Consider the following 26,700-nt stretch of genomic DNA (forward strand, 5'->3'; position numbering starts at 1 on the left):
TGGCACCTTCCTTGTGGGACAAGGAGCCGGACGTTTGCCTTTTCGGAAAATTGCAATGCCGAGAACGAACACCGTGAGGTGTATCGTTCCTGGGCAAGCACAGATCCCCAGTGCTGTTGTGCCTGTGCATAGGCAGCACCGGGTCAGTGAAGAGCAGCAAGAGCTTTCAGGGCTGGCACCTTCCTTGTGGGACAAGGAGCCGGACGTTTGCCTTTTCGAAAGGAGCGTCTGCCGAGTACAAGCGCCGTGAGATGTGCAGCCTGTGGGCAAGCACAGATCCCCAGTGCTGTTGTGCCTGTGCATAGGCTGCACGGGGACAGTGAAGAGCAGCAAGAGCTTTCAGGGCTGGCACCTTCCTTGTGGGACAAGGAGCCGGACATTTGCCTTTTCGGTAAGAGGCTCTGCTGAGAACGAACACCGTGAGGTGTACCGTTCCTGTCTAAGCACAGATCCCCAGTGCTGTTGTGCCTGTGGATAGGGTGCCCGGGGACAGTGAAGAGCAGCAAGACCTTTCAGGGCTGGCACCTTCCTTGTGGGACAAGGAGCCGGACGTTTGCCTTTTCCGTAAGAGGCTCTACTGAGAACGAACACCGTGAGGTGTACCGTTCCTGTCTAAGCACAGATCCCCAGTGCTGTTGTGCCTGTGCATAGGCTGCACGGGAACAGTGAAGAGCAGCAAGAGCTTTCAGGGCTGGCACCTTCCTTGTGGGACAAGGAGCCGGACGTTTGCCTTTTCGGAAGGAGCGTCTGCCGAGTACAAGCGCCGTGAGATGTGCAGCCTGTGGGCAAGCACAGATCCCCAGTGCTGTTGTGCCTGTGCATAGGCTGCACGGGAACAGTGAAGAGCAGCAAGAGCTTTCAGGGCTGGCACCTTCCTTGTGGGACAAGGAGCCGGACGTTTGCCTTTTCGGAAAGAGGCTCTGCTGAGAACGAACACCGTGAGGTGTACCGTTCCTGGGCAAGCACAGATCCCCAGTGCTGTTGTGCCTGTGGATAGGGTGCCCGGGGACAGTGAAGAGCAGCAAGAGCTTTCAGGGCTGGCACCTTCCTTGTGGGACAAGGAGCCGGACGTTTGCCTTTTCGGTAAGAGGCTCTGCTGAGAACGAACACCGTGAGGTGTACCGTTCCTGTCTAAGCACAGATCCCCAGTGCTGTTGTGCCTGTGCATAGGGTGCACGGGGACAGTGAAGAGCAGCAAGAGCTTTCAGGGCTGGCACCTTCCTTGTGGGACAAGGAGCCGGACGTTTGCCTTTTCGGTAAGAGGCTCTGCTGAGAACGAACACCGTGAGGTGTACCGTTCCTGTCTAAGCACAGATCCACAGTGCTGTTGTGCCTGTGGATAGGGTGCATGGGGACAGTGAAGAGCAGCAAGAGCTTTCAGGGCTGGCACCTTCCTTGTGGGACAAGGAGCCGGACGTTTGCCTTTTCGGAAGGAGCGTCTGCCGAGTAAAAGCGCCGCGAGATGTGCAGCCTGTGGGCAAGCACAGATCCCCAGTGCTTTTGTGCCTGTGGATAGGGTGCACGGGGACAGTGAAGAGCAGCAAGAGCTTTCAGGGCTGGCACCTTCCTTGTGGGACAAGGAGCCGGACGTTTGCCTTTTCGAAAGGAGCGTCTGTCGAGTACAAGCGCCGTGAGATGTGCAGCCTGTGGGCAAGCACAGATCCCCAGTGCTGTTGTGCCTGTGGATAGGGTGCACGGGGACAGTGAAGAGCAGCAAGAGCTTTCAGGGCTGGCACCTTCCTTGTGGGACAAGGAGCCGGACGTTTGCCTTTTCGGTAAGAGGCTCTGCTGAGAACGAACACCGTGAGGTGTACCGTTCCTGGGCAAGCACAGATCCCCAGTGCTGTTGTGCCTGTGGATAGGGTGCCCGGGGACAGTGAAGAGCAGCAAGAGCTTTCAGGGCTGGCACCTTCCTTGTGGGACAAGGAGCCGGACGTTTGCCTTTTCGGAAGGAGCGTCTGCCGAGTACAAGCGCCGTGAGATGTGCAGCCTGTGGGCAAGCACAGATCCCCAGTGCTTTTGTGCCTGTGGATAGGGTGCACGGGGACAGTGAAGAGCAGCAAGAGCTTTCAGGGCTGGCACCTTCCTTGTGGGACAAGGAGCCGGACGTTTGCCTTTTCGGAAAGAGGCTCTGCTGAGAACGAACACCGTGAGGTGTACCGTTCCTGTCTAAGTACAGATTCCCAAAGCTGTTGTGCCTGTGGATAGGGTGCACGGGGACAGTGAAGAGCAGCAAGACCTTTCAGGGCTGGCACCTTCCTTGTGGGACAAGGAGCCGGACGTTTGCCTTTTCGGAAGGAGCGTCTGCCGAGTACAAGCGCCGTGAGATGTGCAGCCTGTGGGCAAGCACAGATCCCCAGTGCTGTTGTGCCTGTGCATAGGCTGCACGGGGACAGTGAAGAGCAGCAAGAGCTTTCAGGGCTGGCACCTTCCTTGTGGGACAAGGAGCCGGACGTTTGCCTTTTCGGAAGGAGCGTCTGCCGAGTACAAGCGCCGTGAGATGTGCAGCCTGTGGGCAAGCACAGATCCCCAGTGCTGTTGTGCCTGTGCATAGGGTGCACGGGGACAGTGAAGAGCAGCAAGAGCTTTCAGGGCTGGCACCTTCCTTGTGGGACAAGGAGCCGGACGTTTGCCTTTTCGGTAAGAGGCTCTGCTGAGAACGAATACCGTGAGGTGTACCGTTCCTGTCTAAGTACAGATTCCCAGTGCTGTTGTGCCTGTGCATAGGCTGCACGGGGACAGTGAAGAGCAGCAAGAGCTTTCAGGGCTGGCACCTTCCTTGTGGGACAAGGAGCCGGACGTTTGCCTTTTCGGTAAGAGGCTCTGCTGAGAACGAACACCGTGAGGTGTATCGTTCCTGGGCAAGCACAGATCCCCAGTGCTGTTGTGCCTGTGCATAGGGTGCACGGGGATAGTGAAGAGCAGCAAGAGCTTTCAGGGCTGGCACCTTCCTTGTGGGACAAGGAGCCGGACGTTTGCCTTTTCGGAAGGAGGCTCTGCTGAGAACGAATACCGTGAGGTGTACCGTTCCTGTCTAAGCACAGCTCCCCAGTGCTGTTGTGCCTGTGGATAGGGTGCACGGGGACAGTGAAGAGCAGCAAGAGCTTTCAGGGCTGGCACCTTCCTTGTGGGACAAGGAGCCGGACGTTTGCCTTTTCGAAAGGAGCGTCTGCCGAGTACAAGCGCCGTGAGATGTGCAGCCTGTGGGCAAGCACAGATCCCCAGTGCTGTTGTGCCTGTGGATAGGGTGCACGGGGACAGTGAAGAGCAGCAAGAGCTTTCAGGGCTGGCACCTTCCTTGTGGGACAAGGAGCCGGACGTTTGCCTTTTCGGAAAGAGGCTCTGCTGAGAATGAACACCGTGAGGTGTACCGTTCCTGTCTAAGCACAGATCCCCAGTGCTGTTGTGCCTGTGCATAGGCTGCACGGGAACAGTGAAGAGCAGCAAGAGCTTTCAGGGCTGGCACCTTCCTTGTGGGACAAGGAGCCGGACGTTTGCCTTTTCGGAAGGAGCGTCTGCCGAGTACAAGCGCCGTGAGATGTGCAGCCTGTGGGCAAGCACAGATCCCCAGTGCTTTTGTGCCTGTGGATAGGGTGCACCGGGTCAGTGAAGAGCAGCAAGAGCTTTCAGGGCTGGCACCTTCCTTGTGGGACAAGGAGCCGGACGTTTGCCTTTTCGGAAAGAGGCTCTGCTGAGAACGAACACCGTGAGGTGTACCGTTCCTGTCTAAGTACAGATCCCCAGTGCTGTTGTGCCTGTGCATAGGCTGCACGGGGACAGTGAAGAGCAGCAAGACCTTTCAGGGCTGGCACCTTCCTTGTGGGACAAGGAGCCGGACGTTTGCCTTTTCGGAAGGAGCGTCTGCCGAGTACAAGCGCCGTGAGATGTGCAGCCTGTGGGCAAGCACAGATCCCCAGTGCTGTTGTGCCTGTGGATAGGGTGCCCGGGGACAGTGAAGAGCAGCAAGAGCTTTCAGGGCTGGCACCTTCCTTGTGGGACAAGGAGCCGGACGTTTGCCTTTTCGGAAGGAGCGTCTGCCGAGTACAAGCGCCGTGAGATGTGCAGCCTGTGGGCAAGCACAGATCCCCAGTGCTGTTGTGCCTGTGCATAGGCTGCACGGGGACAGTGAAGAGCAGCAAGAGCTTTCAGGGCTGGCACCTTCCTTGTGGGACAAGGAGCCGGACGTTTGCCTTTTCGGAAAGAGGCTCTGCTGAGAACGAACACCGTGAGGTGTACCGTTCCTGGGCAAGCACAGATCCCCAGTGCTGTTGTGCCTGTGCATAGGCTGCACCGGGTCAGTGAAGAGCAGCAAGAGCTTTCAGGGCTGGCACCTTCCTTGTGGGACAAGGAGCCGGACGTTTGCCTTTTCGGAAAGAGGCACTGCTGAGAACGAACACCGTGAGGTGTACCGTTCCTGTCTAAGCACAGATCCCCAGTGCTGTTGTGCCTGTGCATAGGCTGCACGGGGACAGTGAAGAGCAGCAAGAGCTTTCAGGGCTGGCACCTTCCTTGTGGGACAAGGAGCCGGACGTTTGCCTTTTCGGAAAGAGGCTCTGCTGAGAACGAACACCGTGAGGTGTACCGTTCCTGTCTAAGCACAGATCCCCAGTGCTGTTGTGCCTGTGGATAGGGTGCCCGGGGACAGTGAAGAGCAGCAAGAGCTTTCAGGGCTGGCACCTTCCTTGTGGGACAAGGAGCCGGACGTTTGCCTTTTCGAAAGGAGCGTCTGCCGAGTACAAGCGCCGTGAGATGTGCAGCCTGTGGGCAAGCACAGATCCCCAGTGCTGTTGTGCCTGTGCATAGGCTGCACGGGGACAGTGAAGAGCAGCAAGAGCTTTCAGGGCTGGCACCTTCCTTGTGGGACAAGGAGCCGGACGTTTGCCTTTTCGGTAAGAGGCTCTGCTGAGAACGAACACCGTGAGGTGTACCGTTCCTGGGCAAGCACAGATCCCCAGTGCTGTTGTGCCTGTGCATAGGCTGCACGGGAACAGTGAAGAGCAGCAAGAGCTTTCAGGGCTGGCACCTTCCTTGTGGGACAAGGAGCCGGACGTTTGCCTTTTCGAAAGGAGCGTCTGCCGAGTACAAGCGCCGTGAGATGTGCAGCCTGTGGGCAAGCACAGATCCCCAGTGCTGTTGTGCCTGTGCATAGGGTGCACGGGGACAGTGAAGAGCAGCAAGAGCTTTCAGGGCTGGCACCTTCCTTGTGGGACAAGGAGCCGGACGTTTGCCTTTTCGGTAAGAGGCTCTGCTGAGAACCAATACCGTGAGGTGTACCGTTCCTGTCTAAGTACAGATTCCCAAAGCTGTTGTGCCTGTGGATAGGGTGCACGGGGACAGTGAAGAGCAGCAAGAGCTTTCAGGGCTGGCACCTTCCTTGTGGGAGAAGGAGCCGGACGTTTGCCTTTTCGGTAAGAGGCTCTGCTGAGAACGAACACCGTGAGGTGTATCGTTCCTGGGCAAGCACAGATCCCCAGTGCTGTTGTGCCTGTGCATAGGCTGCACGGGGACAGTGAAGAGCAGCAAGAGCTTTCAGGGCTGGCACCTTCCTTGTGGGACAAGGAGCCGGACGTTTGCCTTTTCGGTAAGAGGCTCTGCTGAGAACGAACACCGTGAGGTGTACCGTTCCTGTCTAAGCACAGATCCCCAGTGCTGTTGTGCCTGTGCATAGGCTGCACGGGAACAGTGAAGAGCAGCAAGAGCTTTCAGGGCTGGCACCTTCCTTGTGGGACAAGGAGCCGGACGTTTGCCTTTTCGGAAGGAGCGTCTGCCGAGTACAAGCGCCGTGAGATGTGCAGCCTGTGGGCAAGCACAGATCCCCAGTGCTTTTGTGCCTGTGGATAGGGTGCACGGGGACAGTGAAGAGCAGCAAGAGCTTTCAGGGCTGGCACCTTCCTTGTGGGACAAGGAGCCGGACGTTTGCCTTTTCGGAAAGAGGCTCTGCTGAGAACGAACACCGTGAGGTGTACCGTTCCTGTCTAAGTACAGATTCCCAAAGCTGTTGTGCCTGTGGATAGGGTGCACGGGGACAGTGAAGAGCAGCAAGAGCTTTCAGGGCTGGCACCTTCCTTGTGGGACAAGGAGCCGGACGTTTGCCTTTTCGGAAGGAGCGTCTGCCGAGTACAAGCGCCGTGAGATGTGCAGCCTGTGGGCAAGCACAGATCCCCAGTGCTGTTGTGCCTGTGCATAGGCTGCACGGGGACAGTGAAGAGCAGCAAGAGCTTTCAGGGCTGGCACCTTCCTTGTGGGACAAGGAGCCGGACGTTTGCCTTTTCGGAAGGAGCGTCTGCCGAGTACAAGCGCCGTGAGATGTGCAGCCTGTGGGCAAGCACAGATCCCCAGTGCTGTTGTGCCTGTGCATAGGGTGCACGGGGACAGTGAAGAGCAGCAAGAGCTTTCAGGGCTGGCACCTTCCTTGTGGGACAAGGAGCCGGACGTTTGCCTTTTCGGTAAGAGGCTCTGCTGAGAACGAATACCGTGAGGTGTACCGTTCCTGTCTAAGTACAGATTCCCAGTGCTGTTGTGCCTGTGCATAGGGTGCACGGGGACAGTGAAGAGCAGCAAGAGCTTTCAGGGCTGGCACCTTCCTTGTGGGACAAGGAGCCTGACGTTTGCCTATTCGGTAAGAGGCTCTGCTGAGAACGAACACCGTGAGGTGTATCGTTCCTGGGCAAGCACAGATCCCCAGTGCTGTTGTGCCTGTGCATAGGGTGCACGGGGATAGTGAAGAGCAGCAAGAGCTTTCAGGGCTGGCACCTTCCTTGTGGGACAAGGAGCCGGACGTTTGCCTTTTCGGAAGGAGGCTCTGCTGAGAACGAATACCGTGAGGTGTACCGTTCCTGTCTAAGCACAGCTCCCCAGTGCTGTTGTGCCTGTGGATAGGGTGCACGGGGACAGTGAAGAGCAGCAAGAGCTTTCAGGGCTGGCACCTTCCTTCTGGGACAAGGAGCCGGACGTTTGCCTTTTCGAAAGGAGCGTCTGCCGAGTACAAGCGCCATGAGATGTGCAGCCTGTGGGCAAGCACAGATCCCCAGTGCTGTTGTGCCTGTGCATAGGGTGCACGGGGACAGTGAAGAGCAGCAAGAGCTTTCAGGGCTGGCACCTTCCTTGTGGGACAAGGAGCCGGACGTTTGCCTTTTCGGAAAGAGGCTCTGCTGAGAACGAACACCGTGAGGTGTACCGTTCCTGTCTAAGTACAGATCCCCAGTGCTGTTGTGCCTGTGCATAGGGTGCACGGGGACAGTGAAGAGCAGCAAGACCTTTCAGGGCTGGCACCTTCCTTGTGGGACAAGGAGCCGGACGTTTGCCTTTTCGGAAGGAGCGTCTGCCGAGTACAAGCGCCGTGAGATGTGCAGCCTGTGGGCAAGCACAGATCCCCAGTGCTGTTGTGCCTGTGCATAGGGTGCCCGGGGACAGTGAAGAGCAGCAAGAGCTTTCAGGGCTGGCACCTTCCTTGTGGGACAAGGAGCCGGACGTTTGCCTTTTCGGAAGGAGCGTCTGCCGAGTACAAGCGCCGTGAGATGTGCAGCCTGTGGGCAAGCACAGATCCCCAGTGCTGTTGTGCCTGTGCATAGGGTGCACGGGGACAGTGAAGAGCAGCAAGAGCTTTCAGGGCTGGCACCTTCCTTGTGGGACAAGGAGCCGGACGTTTGCCTTTTCGGTAAGAGGCTCTGCTGAGAACGAATACCGTGAGGTGTACCGTTCCTGTCTAAGTACAGATTCCCAGTGCTGTTGTGCCTGTGCATAGGGTGCACGGGGACAGTGAAGAGCAGCAAGAGCTTTCAGGGCTGGCACCTTCCTTGTGGGACAAGGAGCCTGACGTTTGCCTATTCGGTAAGAGGCTCTGCTGAGAACGAACACCGTGAGGTGTATCGTTCCTGGGCAAGCACAGATCCCCAGTGCTGTTGTGCCTGTGCATAGGGTGCACGGGGATAGTGAAGAGCAGCAAGAGCTTTCAGGGCTGGCACCTTCCTTGTGGGACAAGGAGCCGGACGTTTGCCTTTTCGGAAGGAGGCTCTGCTGAGAACGAATACCGTGAGGTGTACCGTTCCTGTCTAAGCACAGCTCCCCAGTGCTGTTGTGCCTGTGGATAGGGTGCACGGGGACAGTGAAGAGCAGCAAGAGCTTTCAGGGCTGGCACCTTCCTTCTGGGACAAGGAGCCGGACGTTTGCCTTTTCGAAAGGAGCGTCTGCCGAGTACAAGCGCCGTGAGATGTGCAGCCTGTGGGCAAGCACAGATCCCCAGTGCTGTTGTGCCTGTGGATAGGGTGCACGGGGACAGTGAAGAGCAGCAAGAGCTTTCAGGGCTGGCACCTTCCTTGTGGGACAAGGAGCCGGACGTTTGCCTTTTCGGAAAGAGGCTCTGCTGAGAATGAACACCGTGAGGTGTACCGTTCCTGTCTAAGCACAGATCCCCAGTGCTGTTGTGCCTGTGCATAGGCTGCACGGGAACAGTGAAGAGCAGCAAGAGCTTTCAGGGCTGGCACCTTCCTTGTGGGACAAGGAGCCGGACGTTTGCCTTTTCGGAAGGAGCGTCTGCCGAGTACAAGCGCCATGAGATGTGCAGCCTGTGGGCAAGCACAGATCCCCAGTGCTGTTGTGCCTGTGCATAGGGTGCACGGGGACAGTGAAGAGCAGCAAGAGCTTTCAGGGCTGGCACCTTCCTTGTGGGACAAGGAGCCGGACGTTTGCCTTTTCGGAAAGAGGCTCTGCTGAGAACGAACACCGTGAGGTGTACCGTTCCTGTCTAAGTACAGATCCCCAGTGCTGTTGTGCCTGTGCATAGGGTGCACGGGGACAGTGAAGAGCAGCAAGACCTTTCAGGGCTGGCACCTTCCTTGTGGGACAAGGAGCCGGACGTTTGCCTTATCGGAAGGAGCGTCTGCCGAGTACAAGCGCCGTGAGATGTGCAGCCTGTGGGCAAGCACAGATCCCCAGTGCTGTTGTGCCTGTGCATAGGGTGCCCGGGGACAGTGAAGAGTAGCAAGAGCTTTCAGGGCTGGCACCTTCCTTGTGGGACAAGGAGCCGGACGTTTGCCTTTTCGGAAGGAGCGTCTGCCGAGTACAAGCGCCGTGAGATGTGCAGCCTGTGGGCAAGCACAGGTCCCCAGTGCTGTTGTGCCTGTGCATAGGCTGCACGGGGACAGTGAAGAGCAGCAAGAGCTTTCAGGTCTGGCACCTTCCTTGTGGGACAAGGAGCCGGACGTTTGCCTTTTCGGAAAGAGGCTCTGCTGAGAACGAACACCGTGAGGTGTACCGTTCCTGGGCAAGCACAGATCCCCAGTGCTGTTGTGCCTGTGCATAGGCTGCACCGGGTCAGTGAAGAGCAGCAAGAGCTTTCAGGGCTGGCACCTTCCTTGTGGGACAAGGAGCCGGACGTTTGCCTTTTCGGAAAGAGGCTCTGCTGAGAACGAACACCGTGAGGTGTACCGTTCCTGTCTAAGCACAGATCCCCAGTGCTGTTGTGCCTGTGGATAGGGTGCCCGGGGACAGTGAAGAGCAGCAAGAGCTTTCAGGGCTGGCACCTTCCTTGTGGGACAAGGAGCCGGACGTTTGCCTTTTCGGAAAGAGGCTCTGCTGAGAACGAACACCGTGAGGTGTACCGTTCCTGTCTAAGCACAGCTCCCCAGTGCTGTTGTGCCTGTGGATAGGGTGCCCGGGGACAGTGAAGAGCAGCAAGAGCTTTCAGGGCTGGCACCTTCCTTGTGGGACAAGGAGCCGGACGTTTGCCTTTTCGAAAGGAGCGTCTGCCGAGTACAAGCGCCGTGAGATGTGCAGCCTGTGGGCAAGCACAGATCCCCAGTGCTGTTGTGCCTGTGGATAGGGTGCCCGGGGACAGTGAAGAGCAGCAAGAGCTTTCAGGGCTGGCACCTTCCTTGTGGGACAAGGAGCCGGACGTTTGCCTTTTCGGAAAGAGGCTCTGCTGAGAACGAACACCGTGAGGTGTACCGTTCCTGTCTAAGCACAGATCCCCAGTGCTGTTGTGCCTGTGGATAGGGTGCCCGGGGACAGTGAAGAGCAGCAAGAGCTTTCAGGGCTGGCACCTTCCTTGTGGGACAAGGAGCCGGACGTTTGCCTTTTCGAAAGGAGCGTCTGCCGAGTACAAGCGCCGTGAGATGTGCAGCCTGTGGGCAAGCACAGATCCCCAGTGCTGTTGTGCCTGTGGATAGGGTGCACGGGGACAGTGAAGAGCAGCAAGAGCTTTCAGGGCTGGCACCTTCCTTGTGGGACAAGGAGCCGGACGTTTGCCTTTTCGGTAAGAGGCTCTGCTGAGAACGAACACCGTGAGGTGTACCGTTCCTGGGCAAGCACAGATCCCCAGTGCTGTTGTGCCTGTGCATAGGGTGCACGGGGACAGTGAAGAGCAGCAAGAGCTTTCAGGGCTGGCACCTTCCTTGTGGGACAAGGAGCCGGACGTTTGCCTTTTCGGAAGGAGCGTCTGCCGAGTACAAGCGCCGTGAGATGTGCAGCCTGTGGGCAAGCACAGATCCCCAGTGCTTTTGTGCCTGTGGATAGGGTGCACGGGGACAGTGAAGAGCAGCAAGAGCTTTCAGGGCTGGCACCTTCCTTGTGGGACAAGGAGCCGGACGTTTGCCTTTTCGGAAAGAGGCTCTGCTGAGAACGAACACCGTGAGGTGTACCGTTCCTGTCTAAGTACAGATTCCCAAAGCTGTTGTGCCTGTGGATAGGGTGCACGGGGACAGTGAAGAGCAGCAAGAGCTTTCAGGGCTGGCACCTTCCTTGTGGGACAAGGAGCCGGACGTTTGCCTTTTCGGAAGGAGCGTCTGCCGAGTACAAGCGCCGTGAGATGTGCAGCCTGTGGGCAAGCACAGATCCCCAGTGCTGTTGTGCCTGTGCATAGGCTGCACGGGGACAGTGAAGAGCAGCAAGAGCTTTCAGGGCTGGCACCTTCCTTGTGGGACAAGGAGCCGGACGTTTGCCTTTTCGGAAGGAGCGTCTGCCGAGTACAAGCGCCGTGAGATGTGCAGCCTGTGGGCAAGCACAGATCCCCAGTGCTGTTGTGCCTGTGCATAGGGTGCACGGGGACAGTGAAGAGCAGCAAGAGCTTTCAGGGCTGGCACCTTCCTTGTGGGACAAGGAGCCGGACGTTTGCCTTTTCGGTAAGAGGCTCTGCTGAGAACGAATACCGTGAGGTGTACCGTTCCTGTCTAAGTACAGATTCCCAGTGCTGTTGTGCCTGTGCATAGGGTGCACGGGGACAGTGAAGAGCAGCAAGAGCTTTCAGGGCTGGCACCTTCCTTGTGGGACAAGGAGCCTGACGTTTGCCTATTCGGTAAGAGGCTCTGCTGAGAACGAACACCGTGAGGTGTATCGTTCCTGGGCAAGCACAGATCCCCAGTGCTGTTGTGCCTGTGCATAGGGTGCACGGGGATAGTGAAGAGCAGCAAGAGCTTTCAGGGCTGGCACCTTCCTTGTGGGACAAGGAGCCGGACGTTTGCCTTTTCGGAAGGAGGCTCTGCTGAGAACGAATACCGTGAGGTGTACCGTTCCTGTCTAAGCACAGCTCCCCAGTGCTGTTGTGCCTGTGGATAGGGTGCACGGGGACAGTGAAGAGCAGCAAGAGCTTTCAGGGCTGGCACCTTCCTTCTGGGACAAGGAGCCGGACGTTTGCCTTTTCGAAAGGAGCGTCTGCCGAGTACAAGCGCCGTGAGATGTGCAGCCTGTGGGCAAGCACAGATCCCCAGTGCTGTTGTGCCTGTGGATAGGGTGCACGGGGACAGTGAAGAGCAGCAAGAGCTTTCAGGGCTGGCACCTTCCTTGTGGGACAAGGAGCCGGACGTTTGCCTTTTCGGAAAGAGGCTCTGCTGAGAACGAACACCGTGAGGTGTACCGTTCCTGTCTAAGCACAGATCCCCAGTGCTGTTGTGCCTGTGGATAGGGTGCTCGGGAACAGTGAAGAGCAGCAAGAGCTTTCAGGGCTGGCACCTTCCTTGTGGGACAAGGAGCCGGACGTTTGCCTTTTCGGAAGGAGCGTCTGCCGAGTACAAGCGCCGTGAGATGTGCAGCCTGTGGGCAAGCACAGATCCCCAGTGCTTTTGTGCCTGTGGATAGGGTGCACGGGGACAGTGAAGAGCAGCAAGAGCTTTCAGGGCTGGCACCTTCCTTGTGGGACAAGGAGCCGGACGTTTGCCTTTTCGGAAAGAGGCTCTGCTGAGAACGAACACCGTGAGGTGTACCGTTCCTGTCTAAGTACAGATTCCCAAAGCTGTTGTGCCTGTGCATAGGGTGCCCGGGGACAGTGAAGAGCAGCAAGAGCTTTCAGGGCTGGCACCTTCCTTGTGGGACAAGGAGCCGGACGTTTGCCTTTTCGGTAAGAGGCTCTGCTGAGAACGAACACCGTGAGGTGTACCGTTCCTGTCTAAGCACAGATCCCCAGTGCTGTTGTGCCTGTGGATAGGGTGCACGGGAACAGTGAAGAGCAGCAAGAGCTTTCAGGGCTGGCACCTTCCTTGTGGGACAAGGAGCCGGACGTTTGCCTTTTCGGAAGGAGCGTCTGCCGAGTACAAGCGCCGTGAGATGTGCAGCCTGTGGGCAAGCACAGATCCCCAGTGCTGTTGTGCCTGTGGATAGGCTGCACGGGGACAGTGAAGAGCAGCAAGAGCTTTCAGGGCTGGCACCTTCCTTGTGGGACAAGGAGCCGGACGTTTGCCTTTTCGGTAAGAGGCTCTGCTGAGAACCAATACCGTGAGGTGTACCGTTCCTGTCTAAGCACAGATCCCCAGTGCTGTTGTGCCTGTGCATAGGCTGCACGGGAACAGTGAAGAGCAGCAAGAGCTTTCAGGGCTGGCACCTTCCTTGTGGGACAAGGAGCCGGACGTTTGCCTTTTCGGTAAGAGGCTCTGCTGAGAACGAACACCGTGAGGTGTACCGTTCCTGGGCAAGCACAGATCCCCAGTGCTGTTGTGCCTGTGCATAGGCTGCACGGGGACAGTGAAGAGCAGCAAGAGCTTTCAGGGCTGGCACCTTCCTTGTGGGACAAGGAGCCGGACGTTTGCCTTTTCGGAAGGAGCGTCTGCCGAGTACAAGCGCCGTGAGATGTGCAGCCTGTGGGCAAGCACAGATCCCCAGTGCTGTTGTGCCTGTGGATAGGGTGCACGGGGACAGTGAAGAGCAGCAAGAGCTTTCAGGGCTGGCACCTTCCTTGTGGGACAAGGAGCCGGACGTTTGCCTTTTCGGAAAGAGGCTCTGCTGAGAATGAACACCGTGAGGTGTACCGTTCCTGTCTAAGCACAGATCCCCAGTGCTGTTGTGCCTGTGCATAGGCTGCACGGGAACAGTGAAGAGCAGCAAGAGCTTTCAGGGCTGGCACCTTCCTTGTGGGACAAGGAGCCGGACGTTTGCCTTTTCGGAAGGAGCGTCTGCCGAGTACAAGCGCCATGAGATGTGCAGCCTGTGGGCAAGCACAGATCCCCAGTGCTTTTGTGCCTGTGGATAGGGTGCACCGGGTCAGTGAAGAGCAGCAAGAGCTTTCAGGGCTGGCACCTTCCTTGTGGGACAAGGAGCCGGACGTTTGCCTTTTCGGAAAGAGGCTCTGCTGAGAACGAACACCGTGAGGTGTACCGTTCCTGTCTAAGTACAGATCCCCAGTGCTGTTGTGCCTGTGCATAGGCTGCACGGGGACAGTGAAGAGCAGCAAGACCTTTCAGGGCTGGCACCTTCCTTGTGGGACAAGGAGCCGGACGTTTGCCTTTTCGGAAGGAGCGTCTGCCGAGTACAAGCGCCGTGAGATGTGCAGCCTGTGGGCAAGCACAGATCCCCAGTGCTGTTGTGCCTGTGGATAGGGTGCCCGGGGACAGTGAAGAGCAGCAAGAGCTTTCAGGGCTGGCACCTTCCTTGTGGGACAAGGAGCCGGACGTTTGCCTTTTCGGAAGGAGCGTCTGCCGAGTACAAGCGCCGTGAGATGTGCAGCCTGTGGGCAAGCACAGATCCCCAGTGCTGTTGTGCCTGTGCATAGGCTGCACGGGGACAGTGAAGAGCAGCAAGAGCTTTCAGGGCTGGCACCTTCCTTGTGGGACAAGGAGCCGGACGTTTGCCTTTTCGGAAAGAGGCTCTGCTGAGAACGAACACCGTGAGGTGTACCGTTCCTGGGCAAGCACAGATCCCCAGTGCTGTTGTGCCTGTGCATAGGCTGCACCGGGTCAGTGAAGAGCAGCAAGAGCTTTCAGGGCTGGCACCTTCCTTGTGGGACAAGGAGCCGGACGTTTGCCTTTTCGGAAAGAGGCACTGCTGAGAACGAACACCGTGAGGTGTACCGTTCCTGTCTAAGCACAGATCCCCAGTGCTGTTGTGCCTGTGCATAGGCTGCACGGGGACAGTGAAGAGCAGCAAGAGCTTTCAGGGCTGGCACCTTCCTTGTGGGACAAGGAGCCGGACGTTTGCCTTTTCGGAAAGAGGCTCTGCTGAGAACGAACACCGTGAGGTGTACCGTTCCTGTCTAAGCACAGATCCCCAGTGCTGTTGTGCCTGTGGATAGGGTGCCCGGGGACAGTGAAGAGCAGCAAGAGCTTTCAGGGCTGGCACCTTCCTTGTGGGACAAGGAGCCGGACGTTTGCCTTTTCGAAAGGAGCGTCTGCCGAGTACAAGCGCCGTGAGATGTGCAGCCTGTGGGCAAGCACAGATCCCCAGTGCTGTTGTGCCTGTGCATAGGCTGCACGGGGACAGTGAAGAGCAGCAAGAGCTTTCAGGGCTGGCACCTTCCTTGTGGGACAAGGAGCCGGACGTTTGCCTTTTCGGTAAGAGGCTCTGCTGAGAACGAACACCGTGAGGTGTACCGTTCCTGGGCAAGCACAGATCCCCAGTGCTGTTGTGCCTGTGCATAGGCTGCACGGGAACAGTGAAGAGCAGCAAGAGCTTTCAGGGCTGGCACCTTCCTTGTGGGACAAGGAGCCGGACGTTTGCCTTTTCGAAAGGAGCGTCTGCCGAGTACAAGCGCCGTGAGATGTGCAGCCTGTGGGCAAGCACAGATCCCCAGTGCTGTTGTGCCTGTGCATAGGGTGCACGGGGACAGTGAAGAGCAGCAAGAGCTTTCAGGGCTGGCACCTTCCTTGTGGGACAAGGAGCCGGACGTTTGCCTTTTCGGTAAGAGGCTCTGCTGAGAACCAATACCGTGAGGTGTACCGTTCCTGTCTAAGTACAGATTCCCAAAGCTGTTGTGCCTGTGGATAGGGTGCACGGGGACAGTGAAGAGCAGCAAGAGCTTTCAGGGCTGGCACCTTCCTTGTGGGAGAAGGAGCCGGACGTTTGCCTTTTCGGTAAGAGGCTCTGCTGAGAACGAACACCGTGAGGTGTATCGTTCCTGGGCAAGCACAGATCCCCAGTGCTGTTGTGCCTGTGCATAGGCTGCACGGGGACAGTGAAGAGCAGCAAGAGCTTTCAGGGCTGGCACCTTCCTTGTGGGACAAGGAGCCGGACGTTTGCCTTTTCGGTAAGAGGCTCTGCTGAGAACGAACACCGTGAGGTGTACCGTTCCTGTCTAAGCACAGATCCCCAGTGCTGTTGTGCCTGTGCATAGGCTGCACGGGAACAGTGAAGAGCAGCAAGAGCTTTCAGGGCTGGCACCTTCCTTGTGGGACAAGGAGCCGGACGTTTGCCTTTTCGGAAGGAGCGTCTGCCGAGTACAAGCGCCGTGAGATGTGCAGCCTGTGGGCAAGCACAGATCCCCAGTGCTTTTGTGCCTGTGGATAGGGTGCACGGGGACAGTGAAGAGCAGCAAGAGCTTTCAGGGCTGGCACCTTCCTTGTGGGACAAGGAGCCGGACGTTTGCCTTTTCGGAAAGAGGCTCTGCTGAGAACGAACACCGTGAGGTGTACCGTTCCTGTCTAAGTACAGATTCCCAAAGCTGTTGTGCCTGTGGATAGGGTGCACGGGGACAGTGAAGAGCAGCAAGAGCTTTCAGGGCTGGCACCTTCCTTGTGGGACAAGGAGCCGGACGTTTGCCTTTTCGGAAGGAGCGTCTGCCGAGTACAAGCGCCGTGAGATGTGCAGCCTGTGGGCAAGCACAGATCCCCAGTGCTGTTGTGCCTGTGCATAGGCTGCACGGGGACAGTGAAGAGCAGCAAGAGCTTTCAGGGCTGGCACCTTCCTTGTGGGACAAGGAGCCGGACGTTTGCCTTTTCGGAAGGAGCGTCTGCCGAGTACAAGCGCCGTGAGATGTGCAGCCTGTGGGCAAGCACAGATCCCCAGTGCTGTTGTGCCTGTGCATAGGGTGCACGGGGACAGTGAAGAGCAGCAAGAGCTTTCAGGGCTGGCACCTTCCTTGTGGGACAAGGAGCCGGACGTTTGCCTTTTCGGTAAGAGGCTCTGCTGAGAACGAATACCGTGAGGTGTACCGTTCCTGTCTAAGTACAGATTCCCAGTGCTGTTGTGCCTGTGCATAGGGTGCACGGGGACAGTGAAGAGCAGCAAGAGCTTTCAGGGCTGGCACCTTCCTTGTGGGACAAGGAGCCTGACGTTTGCCTATTCGGTAAGAGGCTCTGCTGAGAACGAACACCGTGAGGTGTATCGTTCCTGGGCAAGCACAGATCCCCAGTGCTGTTGTGCCTGTGCATAGGGTGCACGGGGATAGTGAAGAGCAGCAAGAGCTTTCAGGGCTGGCACCTTCCTTGTGGGACAAGGAGCCGGACGTTTGCCTTTTCGGAAGGAGGCTCTGCTGAGAACGAATACCGTGAGGTGTACCGTTCCTGTCTAAGCACAGCTCCCCAGTGCTGTTGTGCCTGTGGATAGGGTGCACGGGGACAGTGAAGAGCAGCAAGAGCTTTCAGGGCTGGCACCTTCCTTCTGGGACAAGGAGCCGGACGTTTGCCTTTTCGAAAGGAGCGTCTGCCGAGTACAAGCGCCGTGAGATGTGCAGCCTGTGGGCAAGCACAGATCCCCAGTGCTGTTGTGCCTGTGGATAGGGTGCACGGGGACAGTGAAGAGCAGCAAGAGCTTTCAGGGCTGGCACCTTCCTTGTGGGACAAGGAGCCGGACGTTTGCCTTTTCGGAAAGAGGCTCTGCTGAGAATGAACACCGTGAGGTGTACCGTTCCTGTCTAAGCACAGATCCCCAGTGCTGTTGTGCCTGTGCATAGGCTGCACGGGAACAGTGAAGAGCAGCAAGAGCTTTCAGGGCTGGCACCTTCCTTGTGGGACAAGGAGCCGGACGTTTGCCTTTTCGGAAGGAGCGTCTGCCGAGTACAAGCGCCATGAGATGTGCAGCCTGTGGGCAAGCACAGATCCCCAGTGCTGTTGTGCCTGTGCATAGGGTGCACGGGGACAGTGAAGAGCAGCAAGAGCTTTCAGGGCTGGCACCTTCCTTGTGGGACAAGGAGCCGGACGTTTGCCTTTTCGGAAAGAGGCTCTGCTGAGAACGAACACCGTGAGGTGTACCGTTCCTGTCTAAGTACAGATCCCCAGTGCTGTTGTGCCTGTGCATAGGGTGCACGGGGACAGTGAAGAGCAGCAAGACCTTTCAGGGCTGGCACCTTCCTTGTGGGACAAGGAGCCGGACGTTTGCCTTTTCGGAAGGAGCGTCTGCCGAGTACAAGCGCCGTGAGATGTGCAGCCTGTGGGCAAGCACAGATCCCCAGTGCTGTTGTGCCTGTGCATAGGGTGCCCGGGGACAGTGAAGAGCAGCAAGAGCTTTCAGGGCTGGCACCTTCCTTGTGGGACAAGGAGCCGGACGTTTGCCTTTTCGGAAGGAGCGTCTGCCGAGTACAAGCGCCGTGAGATGTGCAGCCTGTGGGCAAGCACAGATCCCCAGTGCTGTTGTGCCTGTGCATAGGGTGCACGGGGACAGTGAAGAGCAGCAAGAGCTTTCAGGGCTGGCACCTTCCTTGTGGGACAAGGAGCCGGACGTTTGCCTTTTCGGTAAGAGGCTCTGCTGAGAACGAATACCGTGAGGTGTACCGTTCCTGTCTAAGTACAGATTCCCAGTGCTGTTGTGCCTGTGCATAGGGTGCACGGGGACAGTGAAGAGCAGCAAGAGCTTTCAGGGCTGGCACCTTCCTTGTGGGACAAGGAGCCTGACGTTTGCCTATTCGGTAAGAGGCTCTGCTGAGAACGAACACCGTGAGGTGTATCGTTCCTGGGCAAGCACAGATCCCCAGTGCTGTTGTGCCTGTGCATAGGGTGCACGGGGATAGTGAAGAGCAGCAAGAGCTTTCAGGGCTGGCACCTTCCTTGTGGGACAAGGAGCCGGACGTTTGCCTTTTCGGAAGGAGGCTCTGCTGAGAACGAATACCGTGAGGTGTACCGTTCCTGTCTAAGCACAGCTCCCCAGTGCTGTTGTGCCTGTGGATAGGGTGCACGGGGACAGTGAAGAGCAGCAAGAGCTTTCAGGGCTGGCACCTTCCTTCTGGGACAAGGAGCCGGACGTTTGCCTTTTCGAAAGGAGCGTCTGCCGAGTACAAGCGCCGTGAGATGTGCAGCCTGTGGGCAAGCACAGATCCCCAGTGCTGTTGTGCCTGTGGATAGGGTGCACGGGGACAGTGAAGAGCAGCAAGAGCTTTCAGGGCTGGCACCTTCCTTGTGGGACAAGGAGCCGGACGTTTGCCTTTTCGGAAAGAGGCTCTGCTGAGAATGAACACCGTGAGGTGTACCGTTCCTGTCTAAGCACAGATCCCCAGTGCTGTTGTGCCTGTGCATAGGCTGCACGGGAACAGTGAAGAGCAGCAAGAGCTTTCAGGGCTGGCACCTTCCTTGTGGGACAAGGAGCCGGACGTTTGCCTTTTCGGAAGGAGCGTCTGCCGAGTACAAGCGCCATGAGATGTGCAGCCTGTGGGCAAGCACAGATCCCCAGTGCTGTTGTGCCTGTGCATAGGGTGCACGGGGACAGTGAAGAGCAGCAAGAGCTTTCAGGGCTGGCACCTTCCTTGTGGGACAAGGAGCCGGACGTTTGCCTTTTCGGAAAGAGGCTCTGCTGAGAACGAACACCGTGAGGTGTACCGTTCCTGTCTAAGTACAGATCCCCAGTGCTGTTGTGCCTGTGCATAGGGTGCACGGGGACAGTGAAGAGCAGCAAGACCTTTCAGGGCTGGCACCTTCCTTGTGGGACAAGGAGCCGGACGTTTGCCTTATCGGAAGGAGCGTCTGCCGAGTACAAGCGCCGTGAGATGTGCAGCCTGTGGGCAAGCACAGATCCCCAGTGCTGTTGTGCCTGTGCATAGGGTGCCCGGGGACAGTGAAGAGCAGCAAGAGCTTTCAGGGCTGGCACCTTCCTTGTGGGACAAGGAGCCGGACGTTTGCCTTTTCGGAAGGAGCGTCTGCCGAGTACAAGCGCCGTGAGATGTGCAGCCTGTGGGCAAGCACAGGTCCCCAGTGCTGTTGTGCCTGTGCATAGGCTGCACGGGGACAGTGAAGAGCAGCAAGAGCTTTCAGGGCTGGCACCTTCCTTGTGGGACAAGGAGCCGGACGTTTGCCTTTTCGGAAAGAGGCTCTGCTGAGAACGAACACCGTGAGGTGTACCGTTCCTGGGCAAGCACAGATCCCCAGTGCTGTTGTGCCTGTGCATAGGCTGCACCGGGTCAGTGAAGAGCAGCAAGAGCTTTCAGGGCTGGCACCTTCCTTGTGGGACAAGGAGCCGGACGTTTGCCTTTTCGGAAAGAGGCTCTGCTGAGAACGAACACCGTGAGGTGTACCGTTCCTGTCTAAGCACAGATCCCCAGTGCTGTTGTGCCTGTGGATAGGGTGCCCGGGGACAGTGAAGAGCAGCAAGAGCTTTCAGGGCTGGCACCTTCCTTGTGGGACAAGGAGCCGGACGTTTGCCTTTTCGGAAAGAGGCTCTGCTGAGAACGAACACCGTGAGGTGTACCGTTCCTGTCTAAGCACAGCTCCCCAGTGCTGTTGTGCCTGTGGATAGGGTGCCCGGGGACAGTGAAGAGCAGCAAGAGCTTTCAGGGCTGGCACCTTCCTTGTGGGACAAGGAGCCGGACGTTTGCCTTTTCGAAAGGAGCGTCTGCCGAGTACAAGCGCCGTGAGATGTGCAGCCTGTGGGCAAGCACAGATCCCCAGTGCTGTTGTGCCTGTGGATAGGGTGCCCGGGGACAGTGAAGAGCAGCAAGAGCTTTCAGGGCTGGCACCTTCCTTGTGGGACAAGGAGCCGGACGTTTGCCTTTTCGGAAAGAGGCTCTGCTGAGAACGAACACCGTGAGGTGTACCGTTCCTGTCTAAGCACAGATCCCCAGTGCTGTTGTGCCTGTGGATAGGGTGCCCGGGGACAGTGAAGAGCAGCAAGAGCTTTCAGGGCTGGCACCTTCCTTGTGGGACAAGGAGCCGGACGTTTGCCTTTTCGAAAGGAGCGTCTGCCGAGTACAAGCGCCGTGAGATGTGCAGCCTGTGGGCAAGCACAGATCCCCAGTGCTGTTGTGCCTGTGGATAGGGTGCACGGGGACAGTGAAGAGCAGCAAGAGCTTTCAGGGCTGGCACCTTCCTTGTGGGACAAGGAGCCGGACGTTTGCCTTTTCGGTAAGAGGCTCTGCTGAGAACGAACACCGTGAGGTGTACCGTTCCTGGGCAAGCACAGATCCCCAGTGCTGTTGTGCCTGTGCATAGGGTGCACGGGGACAGTGAAGAGCAGCAAGAGCTTTCAGGGCTGGCACCTTCCTTGTGGGACAAGGAGCCGGACGTTTGCCTTTTCGGAAGGAGCGTCTGCCGAGTACAAGCGCCGTGAGATGTGCAGCCTGTGGGCAAGCACAGATCCCCAGTGCTTTTGTGCCTGTGGATAGGGTGCACGGGGACAGTGAAGAGCAGCAAGAGCTTTCAGGGCTGGCACCTTCCTTGTGGGACAAGGAGCCGGACGTTTGCCTTTTCGGAAAGAGGCTCTGCTGAGAACGAACACCGTGAGGTGTACCGTTCCTGTCTAAGTACAGATTCCCAAAGCTGTTGTGCCTGTGGATAGGGTGCACGGGGACAGTGAAGAGCAGCAAGAGCTTTCAGGGCTGGCACCTTCCTTGTGGGACAAGGAGCCGGACGTTTGCCTTTTCGGAAGGAGCGTCTGCCGAGTACAAGCGCCGTGAGATGTGCAGCCTGTGGGCAAGCACAGATCCCCAGTGCTGTTGTGCCTGTGCATAGGCTGCACGGGGACAGTGAAGAGCAGCAAGAGCTTTCAGGGCTGGCACCTTCCTTGTGGGACAAGGAGCCGGACGTTTGCCTTTTCGGAAGGAGCGTCTGCCGAGTACAAGCGCCGTGAGATGTGCAGCCTGTGGGCAAGCACAGATCCCCAGTGCTGTTGTGCCTGTGCATAGGGTGCACGGGGACAGTGAAGAGCAGCAAGAGCTTTCAGGGCTGGCACCTTCCTTGTGGGACAAGGAGCCGGACGTTTGCCTTTTCGGTAAGAGGCTCTGCTGAGAACGAATACCGTGAGGTGTACCGTTCCTGTCTAAGTACAGATTCCCAGTGCTGTTGTGCCTGTGCATAGGGTGCACGGGGACAGTGAAGAGCAGCAAGAGCTTTCAGGGCTGGCACCTTCCTTGTGGGACAAGGAGCCTGACGTTTGCCTATTCGGTAAGAGGCTCTGCTGAGAACGAACACCGTGAGGTGTATCGTTCCTGGGCAAGCACAGATCCCCAGTGCTGTTGTGCCTGTGCATAGGGTGCACGGGGATAGTGAAGAGCAGCAAGAGCTTTCAGGGCTGGCACCTTCCTTGTGGGACAAGGAGCCGGACGTTTGCCTTTTCGGAAGGAGGCTCTGCTGAGAACGAATACCGTGAGGTGTACCGTTCCTGTCTAAGCACAGCTCCCCAGTGCTGTTGTGCCTGTGGATAGGGTGCACGGGGACAGTGAAGAGCAGCAAGAGCTTTCAGGGCTGGCACCTTCCTTCTGGGACAAGGAGCCGGACGTTTGCCTTTTCGAAAGGAGCGTCTGCCGAGTACAAGCGCCGTGAGATGTGCAGCCTGTGGGCAAGCACAGATCCCCAGTGCTGTTGTGCCTGTGGATAGGGTGCACGGGGACAGTGAAGAGCAGCAAGAGCTTTCAGGGCTGGCACCTTCCTTGTGGGACAAGGAGCCGGACGTTTGCCTTTTCGGAAAGAGGCTCTGCTGAGAACGAACACCGTGAGGTGTACCGTTCCTGTCTAAGCACAGATCCCCAGTGCTGTTGTGCCTGTGGATAGGGTGCTCGGGAACAGTGAAGAGCAGCAAGAGCTTTCAGGGCTGGCACCTTCCTTGTGGGACAAGGAGCCGGACGTTTGCCTTTTCGGAAGGAGCGTCTGCCGAGTACAAGCGCCGTGAGATGTGCAGCCTGTGGGCAAGCACAGATCCCCAGTGCTTTTGTGCCTGTGGATAGGGTGCACGGGGACAGTGAAGAGCAGCAAGAGCTTTCAGGGCTGGCACCTTCCTTGTGGGACAAGGAGCCGGACGTTTGCCTTTTCGGAAAGAGGCTCTGCTGAGAACGAACACCGTGAGGTGTACCGTTCCTGTCTAAGTACAGATTCCCAAAGCTGTTGTGCCTGTGCATAGGGTGCCCGGGGACAGTGAAGAGCAGCAAGAGCTTTCAGGGCTGGCACCTTCCTTGTGGGACAAGGAGCCGGACGTTTGCCTTTTCGGTAAGAGGCTCTGCTGAGAACGAACACCGTGAGGTGTACCGTTCCTGTCTAAGCACAGATCCCCAGTGCTGTTGTGCCTGTGGATAGGGTGCACGGGAACAGTGAAGAGCAGCAAGAGCTTTCAGGGCTGGCACCTTCCTTGTGGGACAAGGAGCCGGACGTTTGCCTTTTCGGAAGGAGCGTCTGCCGAGTACAAGCGCCGTGAGATGTGCAGCCTGTGGGCAAGCACAGATCCCCAGTGCTGTTGTGCCTGTGGATAGGCTGCACGGGGACAGTGAAGAGCAGCAAGAGCTTTCAGGGCTGGCACCTTCCTTGTGGGACAAGGAGCCGGACGTTTGCCTTTTCGGTAAGAGGCTCTGCTGAGAACCAATACCGTGAGGTGTACCGTTCCTGTCTAAGCACAGATCCCCAGTGCTGTTGTGCCTGTGCATAGGCTGCACGGGAACAGTGAAGAGCAGCAAGAGCTTTCAGGGCTGGCACCTTCCTTGTGGGACAAGGAGCCGGACGTTTGCCTTTTCGGTAAGAGGCTCTGCTGAGAACGAACACCGTGAGGTGTACCGTTCCTGGGCAAGCACAGATCCCCAGTGCTGTTGTGCCTGTGCATAGGCTGCACGGGGACAGTGAAGAGCAGCAAGAGCTTTCAGGGCTGGCACCTTCCTTGTGGGACAAGGAGCCGGACGTTTGCCTTTTCGGAAGGAGCGTCTGCCGAGTACAAGCGCCGTGAGATGTGCAGCCTGTGGGCAAGCACAGATCCCCAGTGCTGTTGTGACTGTGCATAGGCTGCACGGGAACAGTGAAGAGCAGCAAGACCTTTCAGGGCTGGCACCTTCCTTGTGGGACAAGGAGCCGGACGTTTGCCTTTTCGGTAAGAGGCTCTGCTGAGAACGAACACCGTGAGGTGTACCGTTCCTGGGCAAGCACAGATCCCCAGTGCTGTTGTGCCTGTGCATAGGGTGCACGGGGACAGTGAAGAGCAGCAAGAGCTTTCAGGGCTGGCACCTTCCTTGTGGGACAAGGAGCCGGACGTTTGCCTTTTCGGTAAGAGGCTCTGCTGAGAACGAACACCATGAGGTGTACCGTTCCTGGGCAAGCACAGATCCCCAGTGCTGTTGTGCCTGTGCATAGGGTGCACGGGGACAGTGAAGAGCAGCAAGAGCTTTCTGGGCTGGCACCTTCCTTGTGGGACAAGGAGCCGGACGTTTGCCTTTTCGGAAGGAGCGTCTGCCGAGTACAAGCGCCGTGAGATGTGCAGCCTGTGGGCAAGCACAGATCCCCAGTGCTGTTGTGCCTGTGCATAGGCTGCACGGGGACAGTGAAGAGCAGCAAGAGCTTTCAGGGCTGGCACCTTCCTTGTGGGACAAGGAGCCGGACGTTTGCCTTTTCGGAAGGAGCGTCTGCCGAGTACAAGCGCCGTGAGATGTGCAGCCTGTGGGCAAGCACAGATCCCCAGTGCTGTTGTGCCTGTGCATAGGGTGCACGGGGACAGTGAAGAGCAGCAAGAGCTTTCAGGGCTGGCACCTTCCTTGTGGGACAAGGAGCCGGACGTTTGCCTTTTCGGTAAGAGGCTCTGCTGAGAACGAATACCGTGAGGTGTACCGTTCCTGTCTAAGTACAGATTCCCAGTGCTGTTGTGCCTGTGCATAGGGTGCACGGGGACAGTGAAGAGCAGCAAGAGCTTTCAGGGCTGGCACCTTCCTTGTGGGACAAGGAGCCTGACGTTTGCCTATTCGGTAAGAGGCTCTGCTGAGAACGAACACCGTGAGGTGTATCGTTCCTGGGCAAGCACAGATCCCCAGTGCTGTTGTGCCTGTGCATAGGGTGCACGGGGATAGTGAAGAGCAGCAAGAGCTTTCAGGGCTGGCACCTTCCTTGTGGGACAAGGAGCCGGACGTTTGCCTTTTCGGAAGGAGGCTCTGCTGAGAACGAATACCGTGAGGTGTACCGTTCCTGTCTAAGCACAGCTCCCCAGTGCTGTTGTGCCTGTGGATAGGGTGCACGGGGACAGTGAAGAGCAGCAAGAGCTTTCAGGGCTGGCACCTTCCTTCTGGGACAAGGAGCCGGACGTTTGCCTTTTCGAAAGGAGCGTCTGCCGAGTACAAGCGCCGTGAGATGTGCAGCCTGTGGGCAAGCACAGATCCCCAGTGCTGTTGTGCCTGTGGATAGGGTGCACGGGGACAGTGAAGAGCAGCAAGAGCTTTCAGGGCTGGCACCTTCCTTGTGGGACAAGGAGCCGGACGTTTGCCTTTTCGGAAAGAGGCTCTGCTGAGAATGAACACCGTGAGGTGTACCGTTCCTGTCTAAGCACAGATCCCCAGTGCTGTTGTGCCTGTGCATAGGCTGCACGGGAACAGTGAAGAGCAGCAAGAGCTTTCAGGGCTGGCACCTTCCTTGTGGGACAAGGAGCCGGACGTTTGCCTTTTCGGAAGGAGCGTCTGCCGAGTACAAGCGCCATGAGATGTGCAGCCTGTGGGCAAGCACAGATCCCCAGTGCTTTTGTGCCTGTGGATAGGGTGCACGGGGACAGTGAAGAGCAGCAAGAGCTTTCAGGGCTGGCACCTTCCTTGTGGGACAAGGAGCCGGACGTTTGCCTTTTCGGAAAGAGGCTCTGCTGAGAACGAACACCGTGAGGTGTACCGTTCCTGTCTAAGTACAGATCCCCAGTGCTGTTGTGCCTGTGCATAGGGTGCACGGGGACAGTGAAGAGCAGCAAGACCTTTCAGGGCTGGCACCTTCCTTGTGGGACAAGGAGCCGGACGTTTGCCTTTTCGGAAGGAGCGTCTGCCGAGTACAAGCGCCGTGAGATGTGCAGCCTGTGGGCAAGCACAGATCCCCAGTGCTGTTGTGCCTGTGCATAGGGTGCCCGGGGACAGTGAAGAGCAGCAAGAGCTTTCAGGGCTGGCACCTTCCTTGTGGGACAAGGAGCCGGACGTTTGCCTTTTCGGAAGGAGCGTCTGCCGAGTACAAGCGCCGTGAGATGTGCAGCCTGTGGGCAAGCACAGATCCCCAGTGCTGTTGTGCCTGTGCATAGGCTGCACGGGGACAGTGAAGAGCAGCAAGAGCTTTCAGGGCTGGCACCTTCCTTGTGGGACAAGGAGCCGGACGTTTGCCTTTTCGGAAAGAGGCTCTGCTGAGAACGAACACCGTGAGGTGTACCGTTCCTGGGCAAGCACAGATCCCCAGTGCTGTTGTGCCTGTGCATAGGCTGCACCGGGTCAGTGAAGAGCAGCAAGAGCTTTCAGGGCTGGCACCTTCCTTGTGGGACAAGGAGCCGGACGTTTGCCTTTTCGGAAAGAGGCTCTGCTGAGAACGAACACCGTGAGGTGTACCGTTCCTGTCTAAGCACAGATCCCCAGTGCTGTTGTGCCTGTGGATAGGGTGCCCGGGGACAGTGAAGAGCAGCAAGAGCTTTCAGGGCTGGCACCTTCCTTGTGGGACAAGGAGCCGGACGTTTGCCTTTTCGGAAAGAGGCTCTGCTGAGAACGAACACCGTGAGGTGTACCGTTCCTGTCTAAGCACAGCTCCCCAGTGCTGTTGTGCCTGTGGATAGGGTGCCCGGGGACAGTGAAGAGCAGCAAGAGCTTTCAGGGCTGGCACCTTCCTTGTGGGACAAGGAGCCGGACGTTTGCCTTTTCGAAAGGAGCGTCTGCCGAGTACAAGCGCCGTGAGATGTGCAGCCTGTGGGCAAGCACAGATCCCCAGTGCTGTTGTGCCTGTGGATAGGGTGCCCGGGGACAGTGAAGAGCAGCAAGAGCTTTCAGGGCTGGCACCTTCCTTGTGGGACAAGGAGCCGGACGTTTGCCTTTTCGGAAAGAGGCTCTGCTGAGAACGAACACCGTGAGGTGTACCGTTCCTGTCTAAGCACAGATCCCCAGTGCTGTTGTGCCTGTGGATAGGGTGCCCGGGGACAGTGAAGAGCAGCAAGAGCTTTCAGGGCTGGCACCTTCCTTGTGGGACAAGGAGCCGGACGTTTGCCTTTTCGAAAGGAGCGTCTGCCGAGTACAAGCGCCGTGAGATGTGCAGCCTGTGGGCAAGCACAGATCCCCAGTGCTGTTGTGCCTGTGGATAGGGTGCCCGGGGACAGTGAAGAGCAGCAAGAGCTTTCAGGGCTGGCACCTTCCTTGTGGGACAAGGAGCCGGACGTTTGCCTTTTCGGTAAGAGGCTCTG

This window comes from Buteo buteo, chromosome 23, assembly GCF_964188355.1.
Source record: "Buteo buteo chromosome 23, bButBut1.hap1.1, whole genome shotgun sequence".
Lineage (NCBI taxonomy): Eukaryota > Metazoa > Chordata > Aves > Accipitriformes > Accipitridae > Buteo > Buteo buteo.